This window comes from Clarias gariepinus, chromosome 12 (assembly GCF_024256425.1).
Source record: "Clarias gariepinus isolate MV-2021 ecotype Netherlands chromosome 12, CGAR_prim_01v2, whole genome shotgun sequence".
Lineage (NCBI taxonomy): Eukaryota > Metazoa > Chordata > Actinopteri > Siluriformes > Clariidae > Clarias > Clarias gariepinus.
In genome coordinates, this window is record NC_071111.1 from 28375464 (window position 1) to 28391900 (window position 16437).

A 16437-nucleotide genomic window follows, 5' to 3' on the forward strand; every position below is an offset into this window, starting at 1 on the left:
ATTCCACCGCCACGGCTTCTTCTTCTTTATTATTTTTGGCGAATGGCAACTAACTTATAGGTGCGTTACTGCCACCTGCTGGACTGCAGGGTAAAATATAACCTTAACTTAGATTCTATCTATTAATCTCGTTTTTTATATAATTAATTAATCGAGGTATTATATTTTTAGGTAATTTTCCCTAGAATGTTTTCTATTTTCAGATTCTTTCATGGTTTCTCTGAGATTTTATTATTCCTTCCTTCGTTTGTCAGTATATGTGTTAATGTCTCAATTTGTCCACAGAATTCACATTTATACATTAAAGTGTTTAGTTCTATTATACTCAGGTTTAGTCTCACTCTTTCTTATATATATATATATATATATATATATATATATATATATATATAAATACAGTCTTATCCAAATGTTTAGGCACCTGTTGATAAATAACAGATTAAAAAAAAAAACTTTTTTGAAGATGTCTCTCTTGGAAATGTAAAAAATGCACAATATTTCCAGCAAACATTGGTGCATAGTTACTTTTTATATCATAAATGAAACAAAAAATAAATAAAAACATTATCGTGGTACTGTGCAAGAGTTTGGGCACCCTACATAATCAGTACTTAGTAACACCTCCTTTGTCAGATATCACAGCCTGCAAACGCTTTTTATAGCCTAGTCTTTCAATTCTTGTACTTTGGATTGTCTCCCAAACTTCCTTTTGAATCTATTGCACTGCATAGCGTCTATGGAAGTCATGTGACAAAAGAACAAACGACTGGGAGTAGAAGAGTCATTAAGAACCGTTCGATTATGTTTCCTGTAAATAACCTAACGAAGGTTTTGGGATAATTTGTGCATGCGCACCCAGTAGAAAATGAACAAATCACTCTCTGAGACTACTCGTTCTTCGGAGTCATGGTAAAGATTTGTTCAAAAAGAAAAAAATATTCATGAATGAACCATCACTACTGTTTTATTTTAGCCGAAATAAAAAAAAAAGCACAATATTTTCAGCAAACATGGTGCATGGTTACTTCTTATGCCATAAATTGAACAAAAATAAAAATATTATTATGGCACTGTGCAAAAGTTTCGGCACGCTAAAGCTACGTTTACACTGTCAGTTAAATGTGACCCAATTTCGATTTTTTGCTCATATGTGACACATATCGAATATGTCCATGTAAACAGGAAAAAAAACGAATGCATTCCGATATTTCAAGATCGGTTTCAGGCCTCCTTCATATGTGGAAATAAATCAGATATAAATCAGATATGTGCTAATGTGATTGTCGTGTAAACAGACAGATCGGATTTCCTAAGTCGTTGTGTTCTGTACAAATAACGTAATGTTATTCTCTGATGGAAGCACGTGTGGCATGATAACATCACGGGTGATGTGGAAAAGGAAAAAGCCCCCCACCTTGTGTTAATGCTTATTTAGGCTAAGTAACATTAAGAAATCAGTATTTGTTAAATGAAGCATATGCAAAGGCTGCAACTAAGGTGTTTTTTCCCCTCCTCCACCGTTTTTATGACAGATGATTAAGTTCACTAGCTGCCAATTTTATTTGTACAAAGAATGAACTGTTATATAGCCTATCTTTGTTTGTATCTGTTTATTGTTATTTAAAAAAAATACATTTAATAACATCAAATTTTGAATATAGAAATAACTGGGAAAATAGACTTTCATAATAGAACATTAGAATGACTCAAAGAATTTAAGAAAATAATACACTCTTTAAAAAATGCTGGGTTGTTTTTGTAAACATGTTGGGTTGTTTATGCTGGGTAAAAATTCTGGATTATTTCAGGTACTTTAAACACATTGTTGGGTTGCTAATACTGGGTCAAATGATATGTAGTGAGTCATTTACAAATAAACACCTGGTTGTGTTATTTTGTCCCAACAAATGGTTTATTCTTTGCTCTCTGCTTTCTCCAAATGGCAGATTCAGGATATCCAGCGGCGTTCTGCGCTCATGTACCAGCCCAATGAAGCCTTATCTCAGGAAGAACTTCTATAAACTACTGCCTGCTATAATGTCTCCGTAGTAGTTAAAACAATGGAGGCATTTTATTTTGGCTATTTCTAACTGGTATTCTTTGGTATAATGTGGTTATAGTATAATATATCGATGCTGTACTCAGTTGCGGACTGGCCATCTGGAGTACCAGGAGTTTTCCCGATGGGCTGCGGGCCAGTGTGGGCTGGCCCAGTCAGTATGCAAATATATAAAAAATGATGAAAACCATAATCGAATCAATAACCATCTCTTTTTTATGCATATGGATGAGAGTGTCGATAATGCAACCACGGGGGGCACAATCCAATGTCTTCTTGTGCCAGTCCCAAGTCTGGATAAATGCAAAGGGTTGTGTCAGGAAGCCCATCAGACGTAAAACATTTGCCAAATCAATTATACGAATTACAAATATAATTCCTCTATCGGATCGGTCGTGGCCCGCATTAACAATGAAATTGGGCTACTGTTGGTCGAAGAAGGAAGGCGTGTTCGAAAGCAGAGGGAGAGAAAAGAAAATGAAAGAGTTTAGGAGTGATAGTAGTGACTTCGAATGTTGGGACCATGACAGAAAAGGCAAGAAAGTTGGTTGATATGATGCAGAGAAGGAATGTGGATACTGTATACTGTGTGTCCAGGAGACCTGGTGGATAGGTAGCAAGGACTGAAGAGAGTAGACAGGAGTACAGGGAGATGCAGCGTAAGGTAAAAGTAGAGGTGGCAAAAGCCAAACAAAGAGCATATGAGGACTTGTATGCTAGGCTGGACAGTAAGGAGGTAGAGGTGGATCTGTACAGGTTGGCGAGGCAGAGAGATAGAGATGGGAAGGATATGCAGCAGGTTAGAGTGATTAAAGATAGAGATGGAAATGTACTGACAGATGCCAGGAGGGTGATGGGAAGATGGAAGGATTACTTTAAGGAGTTGATGAATGAGGAAAATTAAAAAGAACAAAGAGTAGAAGAGGTGACTGTTGTGGAACAGGAATAAGCAAATATTAGTAAAAGTGAGGTGAGAAAGGCGTTAAAAGGGATGAAAAGTGGAAAGGCTGTTGGTCCTGATGACATTCCTGTGAAGTTATGGAAGTGCTTAGGAGAGGTGGCAGTAGAGTTTCTGGAAAGAGTAGTGGAAGCTAGGTTAAGGGCAGAGGTGAGCATTTGTGAGCAGCAATATGGCCTAGAAAAAGTACATCAGATGCAGTATTTGCTTTGAGGATGCTGGTGGATAAGTACAGAAAAGGTAATAAAGAGTTGCATTGTGTCTTTGTAGATTTAAAGAAAGCGTATGACAGGGTGCCGAGAGAGGAGCTGTGGTGTTGTTTGAGGAAGTCTGGAGTGGCAGAGAAGTATGTTAGAGTGGTGCAGGACATGAGAGCTGTAAGACAGTGGTGAGATGTGCTGTAGGTATGACAGAAGAGTTCAAGGTGGAGGTGTGTCTGCATCAAGGATCTCTAAGCCCCTTTTTGTTTGCTCTGGACAGGATGACAGATGAAGTAAGACAGGATTCTCCATGGACTATGATGTTTGCAGATGACATTGCGCTTTGTAGCGAGAGCAGGGAACAGGTCGAGGAAAATTTGGAGAGGTGGAGGTATGCTCTGGAAAGCAGAGGAATGAAGGTTAGTCGTAGCAGGTGGAAGGGAAGGAGAGAGAAGGGGAGAGAGGGAAGAGAAAGGAAAGCAAAGGAGAGATAACAGTTAGGTCTGGTCACAGTCACATAATGTATAATGTGAATGTATATTTACTGTAGAGTGCAAGCAGAGACTCCAGCAGGACTAACTATGACAGCATAACTAAAAGGGAGAGCCAGAAGGAAACACAAACATGAGGGTTCCCTGAGATGTAAAGCAACCAATCACCTCACCATCAACAAACCTGAGTGATCAATGAGAGTGGGGAAGACAGCATCTAAACATACCAGTTCACCATAATACTCTACGTCCATGAGTCCCCCAGATCTGCTCCTTTACCTAAGGCAAATCTATTTATAAAAATGGAGTTTTTCCTTGCCACTTTCGGCCTCAGCTTGCTCACCATGGACTATCTGACCATTTTGATTCATACACATTCAAATTCCATACAAACTTAAATAATTCTTTTGATTGTGTAAAGCTGCTTTGGGACAATGCCAATTGTTAAAAGCACTATACACATAAAATTGAATTGAATTAAATTGAACTGAAGAAAAGACAGGAGGCAGAGATAAAGGTGGCAGAGCTGAAGATGTTGAGGTTCTCTTTGGGAGTGACAAGGATGGATAGGATCAAGAATGAGTTCATCAGAGGGACAACCCATGTTAGATGTTTTGGAGATAAAGTCAGAAAGGCCAGATTGAGGTGGTTTGGACATGTTTAGAGAAAAGATTGTGAATATATCGGTAGAAGGATGCTGAGGTTGGAACTGCCAGGCAGGAGGTCTAGAGAAAGACCACAGAGGAGATTTTTGGATGCAGTGAGAGAGGACATGAAGTTAGTTGGTGTGAGAGAGAAGAGGAGGCAGAGGATAGGGTTAGATGGAGGGAGATGATTCGCTGTGGCGACCCCTGAAAAGCAGGGTCAGTGATGATGAATCAGTGCCTGCTAATGATAAACAACACCTCTCCCCTCTAGATCTACCAGAGCCAAGTGAAAAGAATGGCAATCAGGGGTACACCCTGGACAGCGTGTCAATCCATCGCAGGGCACACATGAGGTGCATTCCAATCTGTCTGAAGTACCCTGCGAAGTACAGTATACTTCACAGGGTGTTCAGCCATGTTAAGTGTGATTCCAAACCGCAGAAAGTGAAAATTATTCAGTTCTAAGGGAACTGAGAATGGTGTAGGGAACGAGTGAACAACAGGTCCTCACTTCACCGGAAATGGGAATTAAATATGTCCCATCATTCATTGCTGCATCGTGAAAAAGAATTGAGCTCTAAAAAGGGGTTATATATTTATTACCATTATTATCAAGGACAACATATTAAAAGGACACAACAATAAATTTTTTTTAAAATCAAAAAATCCCTAGTATTATATAGACTAGTAACTTGTAAAAAATATAAATCTTCGTACATCTTTAGTTAATTATTATAATAAATCAATCATTTATTTACAAATTATCCACGTTTCAATAGTATGTTTTATAATGGTATCAGTTTGTGTGTTTAATACACATTCAACATTTAATGTCCATAGTGTGAAGTTTCCACAGCAGTAGCAACAGGTATCTGAGGTCCTTATGTTACTATGGTAACAGACGGAGGAAGTAATTTCTGCGCTGGTAACTGCGCAGAGTTTTCCGAATGGTGGAGTTTTGTCGAGGGAAGTTCCATTCACCTTCACGGAAAAGGGAGAAGAGAGCACCCTGTGAAGTACACTACAGAATTGAACGCAGCTATACATTCACTTACACACTACGAGCAATTTAAAAATGCCAATTAGCCTAATCTGCAAGTCTTTGGACTGTGGGAAGAAAACCACCAAACACGGGGAGCACATGCAAACTCCATATACACAAAGATGGGAATCAAACCAAGACTGATTATGAATGCGTTGGGAAAAACAGCAAGGGGACTGACTCTGACCTTTTTAATAATTAATTGGTTAATTAGTGATTTCTTTGTTTTTGGCTAATATGTGCAAGGAGCTGCGGATCATTAATCCTTGAAAGGATGAACTAAGGCCTGAGGCATTGGTCTATATTTATATAGCACCACCCAGTGGTAAAGCCAGCAAACGCGCAAACCCAAGTGCTGTCGCCTTGAGAAGCGCCAGTAAAACCATTATTCCAGTTGAGTACCATCTTATTTGTGTGTTATTTTTTCCTTTAGATTCTCTCAATCAGATTTTTTTTTTTTTTGAGGTATTATATTAAGATTTGTAACTTTGATCTCCTATATGCTTTTGTAACAACTCCTGTAAGTAAAATTTTTGTCTCCTAGTTCTTGTACCTTGCATGTGCTCTACTGATTTCTCTCCTGTCCACAATATTCAAATGTTCCTGTCTTGTGTTTTTATATTTTAAATAGTGTGCTGTTAAATCGAATGTATCCAAACATTTGTCTGGGTATTACTATGTTCTTTCACTGTTGTTGTCTGTTCTCTCACTCAAAAAAACACTCTTCCTACATTCCTGCTAACACAACAAGTCTGGATGTAACACACTATCATGTTGCACATCTTCACCGTTACATACATGCCTTCAGATTTTTCACTTGGATGATGAAACATGCATGGAATATTTCACTTACTTTTTGTCACAGTACAGATTGGACTATAGAGATGAAAGTGAGGTAACACCAACACTAGCTCCATCATGTCGATCTACTGTAGTAATATTGTCTGTGGAGCTAGAGTGAATGGGTTGGACCAATCACAAATACAGATTATATGACCACGATCTGCACAGCCACCACTTAGAACTCTGTGCGAGGTCCAGGTTAGAGGGAACGGATGTGTTGATGTCATTTAAAACCAGTCTTTCAAAGTCATTGGATAGTAGTCATTCAAAGTTGAGACTTAAGGTTTTGATAGATAAAAGTAATAGATGTGTTTTTGCTGGAGCTATCCTCAAAACATGCATATTTAGACTTTAAATCATTATCTTATAATTATTGAATAACTAAATTCTAAAATCATGCATGGTGTCTTTCATTCTCCACATTGCAGCACATTATTAAATTTAGTTGTTTTGCTATGTGCATATGCCTTGTAATGAAACAATAAACTAGTGTTAACAGATTCGGGTAAGGACCACCAGAGAACCCGAAAGAAACATACTTATCAACAAACATACTTACATGCGCTTAGGAGATAAACATATCCAGCATTCAGGTTTGCATAAGGCATTAGCCATGTGGTTGCTGCTGTTACCCTAGCCTAGCCTCTCTTCTTCATTTATAAAACTAAGTGATTGAATTAAGTGCATTACAGTTCCATCCATTCTTATTTTAAAGCCTTTTCTCAAATGCCAAAACAAAAAAAGGTATTTCAAATGACTTTAAGTTACAAAAAACTAAGGCACACATTAAAATAAATTTTAATATAATTTTATCGCTCCTTTCCATTTTGCAGTCTGCAACAGAACGCTGCCTCAAATTAATAAATAGCTAACTGTTTGCGTCTCCTTCCGCTTTGTGGGTGGCACGTCAAACAAATAATTGCGCAAAAACATAACGCAAGCTTTTTCAAAATTATTAAAAGTAGCTTAGAGGCGGAAGATTTTGCCTTTTTTTGTAATCAAATTACTCAAGTTATTATTTCAGCCCTAGCTGAATTATTTGCATTTGAATATTGCCTGACATGGTAAAGCACACACAGTAACACTAAAATAACAACAACAGAGAATGAAGGGCAAATTAGGTGTCCCTGATTATACTGCATAAATATTACAAAATCTCTGAAAAAAATCCTATGAAACATTTACATAAATGTAATTTTCTATTCTCCAGTTATTTCTATATTTAAAGTTTAATTTCTTTGAATGTAACTTTTTATATAATAAACAGATGAAGGCTATATAACAGCTTATTCTTTGTACAAATAAAATTGTCAGCTTGTCTTGGATGTGAAAATTACCATCAGCGTAGTATATTTTCTATACAACATATACCTTTTTATGACTAAAGCTCTACTTAATTGCAGCTGTTTTGCACACTGTCCATTTGCGCCACCTGGTGGTCATTTCACGAATGACTTTGAAATGCAACTGATTTATTTTGCCGGTGTTGTGTCGAAGTTGGTTCCCCCATCAGGATGCGTTTTTTTTTTTAGCCCCACTCGCGTGAAAACGGCACAAGTAACGCGCATTTAGGACTAGGCTCGCCCGCAAAGGGTTATGCGCGTGCCACTGAAATTCTACGGAGTGCGGTAAAGGCCATATATATATATATATATATATATATATATATATATATATATATATATATATATGTGTGTGTGTGTATATTATCCCATATACTTAGTTTCCAAAGTGGGGTCTGCATTAAAGTCTAGTAACTTAGTTTTTAAGGTGATTTAAGTCTAAGGTGACATACTGTAAGGGTTAACCCCTAGAGGGCGCCAAAGCGCCCAAAGACTCGGTTTTGTGTTGTGTTTAAGTTGTAGTTTAGTTTGAGTTTGACTTCGTTTCCCATGGAGCACCTCGGTCAGGTGAGAGGAGCACGCACCTGAGCCGAGGTGACTAATTAAAGTAATTATTATGAATAGCCTGTTTTAGTTCAGTTTAACATGTAGGATTTGTTATTGTTACTTTGTGATGGTTGTTTTTCGGTGAGCGGTCTGGTAAAGTTTTCCAAGGGCTCTAAAAAAAGACCTTTTGTTTTGTTCTGCTTAATATATCATTAAAAAAACGTGAACTCCTAATCTATTTTCTCTGCATCTATGCCACGCAAACGCCGACAGCCACTTCGTGACACATAGGAGCAATTATGGACAATTGGTTGCATACAAGATGCCAGTGATGTAAGCATTACTTTAATTTTTACTTATTTGTTATTATTATTATTATTATTATTATTATTATTGTTTTTTAGGTATTTACTAAACAAAATTAATTGTTTATGTGAAAACATGAAATTATTTGAACATTTCCATTATTTACATTAATTTGCACACACTTACCCGCAATTCTTTGCAAACGACACGTGGATGAATTTGGAGTAATTAACAACTTTAGTTTGGAACAAGTAGTTTGGCAGTGAACATTCAACCTTTTGACTGCTCAATCTCTAAAGGTATGTAAATAACCTACATACTAGAGCATGCAAAATAAGAAAGTATTACCACTCGTTGCAAGACATTTTTCATAAAGTCTAGCTACTTATGGTATTTATTTCCCCTGATAGACAAATGGATCCGGGGCTGTATGAAGAACTTGAAAATTATATAGCATGTGGTACCTATCCAGAGGGTGCAACTAAATCCCAAAAATATGTTATAAGAAGGAGGGCATCGGACTTTAAGTTTGACGGTAAGTTAAAAGAGAATTTATTGATATGGCAGGCACGTGCACTCATATACATCAAAAAGGTGCTGGAGCACCTGCCCTTTTTCTGTGGATTTTTGGGGAAATTGGTTTGCAGCAAAGAAGAGCATGCTTTGGAGCATGGCTCATGTAATGAGTAACGTGTTCAGTAAGTGGCTTTATGGACTTTTATACTCCTCCTTATTTTCGGGATGTGTGTGAAGTGGTTAGCGCTGCTACAGTAGTACAAAGTTTGCTGGAGTGCAGTTGTGGCCGCGCGCTACAGTACCTGTTGTTTCATTCCCTTGTTTCAAGTAACTGTTTTCAAATGCTGCTGTTTTATCTGCTGTTGTTTGCTTTAGATGTGTCGTATATTAATTTTGTTGTTGTTTTACTGCTTCATTTGTGCGGCTGACTGCAGTCATGATTAAGTCATGTTGGAGATGCTTATTTAGCTGAAGTGTTATAAAAGTTTGTTTGTGCTTTATTGTAAAAGTCTAAATGGTTAATCAATGATATTGTTAAATTTTTCATGGTGGTTATATGCTTGATTTTCTTGCGATATTGGTTTTTGCAGCCTCAGTGACCCTTGATAATGCCTGATGACCTGCGATATTAAGACTTTGCGTGGAACTTTATTTCTCATTTTAAGATGAATGAGCCCTGTCTACTGTTGATTTAGCTTTGTAAACTGTGCTGTGGATTCATCTGCCTTACACTCTAATAAAAAAACTCGGCACTGCATGACACATTGTTTTCTAAGTACTGAGTAGTTTCATTCTCTAATTATTCTTTGTTCATGTTCATCCAAAGATATTCAAAGAAGACTTAGAATAAAGTAATAATGTCCAGAATGCCAGGCCACTGCTGCAAATATAAAACACAAGCAGGAACACATACCTATACAGGTGATTCCAAACTTGGGCCCTACACTTTGATCATATAGGCCTACTGTATATTTAAAAAAATTGTTTTAAAAACTTGTATTAATGACTAGTTTACCTGTATTGTATGTTTGCTTTTTTTTTAATTCTGCTTCATTAAGGTGACACGACCATTTAAGCTTGTGGGGATGGACCTCATAGGTAAACTAGTCAAAACAGATCAAGGCAATATGTATATCTGTGTTATGGTTGATTATTTTACAAAATGGTCTGGAGCATTTTCCCTCCCATCCAAAACGGCTGAAAATGTGGCCAAATGCATATTTCAGTTATTTTGCCGTTTTGGAGCACCACAACGCATTCTCACAGACCAGGGACAGGAGTTTGTGAATGAGGTTTGAAGCATTGTTACAGCATGTAACTACACACTAGTTAGAATTACACATTTAGTTGTAAGTCATGTTGGAATAGGTCATATATTTCTACAACGAAAAAAACAGATATACTTTAAAGGTTTTTATTTTTAAATTTTTTTTTTGCAAGCTGTTTGTTATGAAAGATAATACACTTATCCTTACTTTTTTTTCAACAGTTAAATTAAAAACTGTGCCAGACCCTTGGTATTTTGCGCTGCCTTTGTGCTCCGTACCATCCAAAGACAAACGGTCTTGTGGAAAAAATGAGCGGGACTATACAAAGGTAATAGACCTGTAATTGTATTTCTCCTAGAAATGTTTACTGTGTGTTAAAGGTTCAGTATGATCTAAAATCTTGTTTTGGTAAAACTAACCAAGTATAATTAACAGTAAAGCACATATATTAATGATCACATATAAAGATGGTTTGGTTGTTGATGTAGTAATACTTTTCAGATCACTGTGCAAACTTGTCCAAGAACAGCCAGAGAAATGGGATGTCTATCTGAAATCAGTGATGTTTGGGTTAAGGACCAAAAAACACCTAACAACCAAGTTCTCCCCTTTCTTCCTGATGTTCGGCAAAGAGGCAAGATATCCATGTGAGGTACCTGACAAATATAAGGTTGGTTGAAAATGTTAACCATGTTACTGTAGTTGGAAGAAGGGTTTAATTTCATATTGCTTATCAAATCATTGTTCACAATGTTTTGGTGTGTAAGAAGTCAGCAAGCATTTATTTAATTCCTATACAAAAAGCTCTTGATGACACACACACACACATGCTTCTGTTTATGGTGCTACTTGATATCTGTGATTCAATAAAAAAGCTACGTTATAGCCTCTTCAGGAAGCTCATATGTAAATACTACTGTAGGTTTACTAATGAGGTCATGGTGGCCTAAAAAAAGTGTTACAAAGTGCCTTAAGCAGTGACATGCCCATTTTACAACTGTAAATTGTTCTGATGGTGATATAAGAGGAAGGAAATAACACAACATAACTGCACTATTGATTAAGGTTACTGGTCTGTTTATGTTTATCTGTGAGACAATATGTAAATAGGTTTTCATAAAGCAACAAACTTTTGTAAAGCTATTTTACCAATAATTATCAAATTGATACTTCAGATTAACCATTGTGATAAATATGTTAGAGTGATTATGGTGATCAATAATGCTATAAGCTGACTAAGTGTAAGACAATGTTCACAGATAAAAACCATCAGCAATTTATAACAGAATTTTTGTGTTTTGCCAAACAGATAGACAGCAATGTGGAGAAAGCTGTAGGGCTGGAGGCTAGGCTATTGGCGGAGGCTATTCAAAGACAGGAGTCAATTTTTAGTGTTATCCAGAAAAATATTTAAAAGCCTCAGGATATGTATGAGACTCTTAAAGTTGTACACAAACTTGGCTTTAAAGTAAGAGACAGAGTCCTTAGACAAAATGTAAGGAGCCAACAAAGGAAGGGTGGACCCAAACTGGAGAGGCCCATTTACAATTGTTGCCATTAAGAAAGGAAAAAAAAAAAGTGCAGACCTCCAATCTGAGAGTTTTTTCAAAAAGTAAACATCAATCACATTCAACTGTTTAAAGAGCTCCAGCCACGAGTGCCCCACCGGATAAAAAGACAGAAAACACAATCAGCACAGCCCCCAGCTACAGCAGCAGTTCCATTCTTAGCACCGTCTTCGGCCCTGGCAGCAGCAGCACCCTTTCCTTTGGCCCTGGCAGCAACACCACCACCCTCTCCTTTGGCTCTGGCAGCAACACCGCCACCCTCTTTGTCGTCCCTGGCAGCAACACCACCACCCTCCTCTTTGGCCCTGGCAGCAACACCACCACCCGCCTCTTTGGCCCTGGCAGCAACACCGCCACACTCTTTTTCGGCCCTGGCAGTAACACCGCCAACCTCCTCTTTGGTACTGGCAGAAATTGCACTGCCCTCTTTTTTAGCCCTGGCAGCAAGACCACCCCCATCTTCTTCGTCCCTGGCAGCAACAATGCCACTCTCTCTTTTTCAGCCTCTGAGCCAACAGACAAATGTATAAAAATGAAGATTAATTATCCCAATATTTCTATTTGTGTGTGTGTGTCTGTGGGTATATATAGACTGAGAGAGAGAGTCTGTGTATACAATGGCAAGAAAATCTATGTGAACTTATTTCCTTAATTTGCCATTCATTCAACATTCACAATGATGGAAAAAGTAAGTGGACCCTTGACATTAATAACTGTTTTACCCGCCCTTGGTAGCAATAACCTCCACCAGGTGCTTCCTGTAGCTGTGGATCAGACCTGCACATCATTCCTAGCAGAACTGCTTTAGCTCTGACATATTCTTTGGACATATCATGCTCGTGACTCTCAAGTTATTTTATAGCCTCTATGTTGGGTTAAGGACTTGGCCTTAACTGTAAACGTACTCCTGTATTTTATGTCACTGTCCTGTTGCATCACCCAACTTCTACAGAGTTTCAGCTGACATAAAGACATTTTCACATTATCATGAAAAGTTTTTAATACGCTTGAATTTATCTTCCCCTCAATTAATGCAAGCTGGCCATGCCCTAATGCAACAAAGCAGGCCCAAATTATGAAGTTTCCTCCACCATACTTTACTGTTACGATGATGTTTTTATGATATGCAGTACCCTTATACAGTACATGTAAGGTGCTGTGTTCTTTCCAATTAGTAAAATCCTAGTTTCATCAGTGCACCAAACATTGTGCAAATACCGCTGTGGAGTGTCAATGTGCTCTTTTCGCAAACTTCAGGTTTGCAGCAAAGTACTTTTTAATAACCAGCAGATTCCTTTGTGCTCTCCTGCCATGAACACCCTACTTATTCAATGTTTTACATACTGCAGACTCATAAACACAGATGTTAGCTAGTTACAATGATACCTTCAAATCGTTGGCCGTCACTCTGGGTTGTTTCTTTACCTCGTTGAGTCTTTGTGCTTTTTGAGTCTTTTTGACTGTGCGCCCACTTTTTGCCAGAGTAGCTCCAGTCCCAAAGTGTTTCCATTTGCCTAACTGTAGAGTGGCAACCTCACTTTGTAACTAACCCTTTCCAACTTTATGTAAATCAAAAGTGCTCGATCATAGATCCTTTGATCTCTTGTTGGCGAGCAATGGCTTACATTAGCGTATTCTGATGCGCAGCAAAGTCAAGACGTTTAAGTGGTTTTTAGCAATCAAAATAACAATTAACAAGATTCCAGGTATGCTACCTGACTCCAAGTAGCCTATTTGAGGTTATTCACTTAAGGATTAAAATTATTTTTCCACTAGCACTGAGTTTTTCTCAATATGAACATGAAAAATAAGCATTTTTGTCTTACTATTTTAGGCACAATATATTTGTCAATATTCTTGAATTAGATGAAGATCAGATCATATTTTTGAAGAAATAATTGCAGAAAACCATGAAATTCCAAAAGGTTCACATACTTTTTCTTGCCATTGTATATGTGTGTATCCTAATATTCGAAAGGTTGAGTATTAAATTTTACTACTAGAAGAAACGGTGCTCCTAAACATCAAGTTTTCTATGCATTAATTTGTGCCTTTTTTTTTCTTCTTTTTTTTTATGTAGATGTAAAAGATGCTTGGAATAGTTTAAATGCCCATGTCCTGCTTTCCAAATTGGGCCATATAAATTATTCTACTGGGACATTGGTAAATTAAAGCCTGGGTTGGAGTTAGAGGTGAACATGGTCTTTTATTTTTTTTTTTAATTTGAAGAGCAAATAAATGTTTCCTTAAAACAATATACTTGCAATATGTTATTAATGAAAAGTCAATATCACAAGGTCATCAATGCCTATCTGGCCATGCTTGAACAGCAGCACAATAAAACATCAATTGAGAAGGTCCTTCATATTGATAGTTTTGCGATCTGATCTTTATGAACTGGAAAAATTCCACGATTTAAGGTTAGTAGTCTTGTCACATAAACAAATATCTGCAATTTAATGTAGGGGGTCACAGTTCGAGTTCTAAGATTATTTATCCACCTTTAATTCGTGGAATCCCAAAAACTACAAACTGCTGTTTGGTGTTGTCAACTCACTGGTTTCTGGTTGTAACTGTTGGTTTCTGTGAAATATATAAATTGACATATTATACAGTACGTCTATGTACTATTTCCAAATTAAGTGACTTATTTTACATTAGGTTTACATTAAGTACTTTAAAGTACTATTTAGTGTGGATTCTATTAAATATTCACTAAATTTTTATTTTATTTTTTTTTTCCCCTGTTGTGCAAAGGTAATATGTCCATCGGAAAGGAGGAAACTTCTGCTAGATCCATTGGGTGAAACGCCTACCAAATAAAAAAAAAAATGTGAGGATGCAACCAGGTAGGTTTTAGTTACAGCTCTGTAATAAAGCTGTAGTTAGCACATTGCCAAATTGCACCGGATAATTTGCAGGTAATTTTTATTTTTGAAATTAAATAAAATTAGATACTTATTTATGACCATTTTACTTTCTGTACTTGGATATAATTGTCCAGTCATAATATATGTTATTAAAATTTAAATACATTTTGTGTGTTTTAATGTAAAAATTAAGTATGATGCATCTTTCACTACATCTATTCACTATTAAGTTCATCCATCCTCTCTTTCATAGTCAGTGAAAGAACAATGAAAATTACAATTTAATTAACTGAGCTTGTTATTTTATAGTTATGCATTAAACTTGTATGACTTTAATATGAAAAAACATATTTTTTTGATCCCTTTAAAATAAATCTTTAAGTTTCATATATTTTTATAAAGTATCTACATCTGTTCATGGGCAGTTTAAAAATTTAATACATTTCACTATAAAGAAAATTTCATATTAACTTTATTTGCAGTGTAGAAAGAGATTCATACAAATAATACTTAAACATGTATTTACTGTTTAGAGCATTAATGAGGAAGAAAGGCATCAATGTGTCGAGGTGGAATTGTGACACAGTGCCTCATTCACACCAGCCTGACGGCACATCCTGTGGTGTTTTTGCAATTATGGTAAGTAAACCATTATTTATCTTACTCAGATATTATAACAAACAAATGGGTGCTTCCTCATTGAAATCTATTTTTGCTTGTGAATTATTGTTTTAAAATCAGTTTGCAGAGAAAGTATTGGGGCAGGAAAACCTCTCATTTTCAGCTACTCATACAGATGTGGAAAATTATCGGTGGCAGATTGCCACAAGTCTTATTAGAAACTCTGGTATGTTTTGTAATACGACCTACAAACCAAATATAAGTGTCTGTCATCTTAGACTTACTTTTACATAAGCTACAATATATAAATGGAACAGGTTGGGCTGAAAATTGAAGATGATCTGGTCTGGAATGTTGTCTTTTATGACATTATTTTATTATTTGAACAGATGACCTGACAGACCTCTGTCATCAATGTGGGAGGGCCAGTGTGGATGACTGCACAGATGAGAAGCTGACATGGGTATGTGTGTAATCTAAAGAACAAAAACACCCCACATAAAATGAACACATTGGAGGGAAAAATAAATAAATATGTACAGTGGCTTGCAAAAGTAATCAGCCCCCTTGAACTTTTCCACATTTTGTCACATTACAGCCACAAACATGAATCAATTTTAATGAAATTCCACGTGAAAGACCAGTACAAGGTGGTGTACATGTGAGAAGTGGAAAGAAAATCATACAAGATTCCAAACATTTTTTTTTAACAAATAAATAACTGAAAAGTGGGGTGTGCGTAATTATTCAGCCCCCTGAGTCAATACTTTGTAGAACCACCTTTTGCTGCAATTACAGCTGCCAGTCTTTTGGGGTATGTCTCTATCAGCTTTGCACATCTAGAGACTAAAGTCCTTGCCCATCCTTTTCTGCAAAACAGTTCCAGCTCAGTCAAATTAGATGGACAGCGTTTGTGAACAGTAGTTTTCAGATCTTGCCACAGATTCTCGATTGGATTTAGATCTGGACTTTGACTGGGCCATTCTAACACATGGATATGTTTTGTTTTAAACCATTCCATTGTTGCCCTGGCTTTGTGTTTAGGGTCCGCCCCAATCTCAAGACTTTTGCAGACTCCAAGAGGTTTTCTTCCGAGGTTGCCCTGTATTTGGCTCCTTCCATCTTTCCATCAACTCTGACCAGCTTCCCTGTCCCTGCT

At 37.0% G+C, this 16437-nt stretch overlaps 1 long non-coding RNA gene across 1 annotated transcript; it reads left to right on the forward strand.

The window, feature by feature from the left end:
• The first annotated feature begins 15194 nt into the window (after window positions 1–15194).
• LOC128534569 (uncharacterized) lies at window positions 15195–15741 on the forward strand. Its single transcript, XR_008361491.1, has 3 exons — window positions 15195–15296; window positions 15399–15504; window positions 15668–15741. It is a non-coding gene; the product is annotated as an uncharacterized LOC128534569 (long non-coding RNA).
• The last annotated feature ends 696 nt before the right edge of the window (window positions 15742–16437 follow it).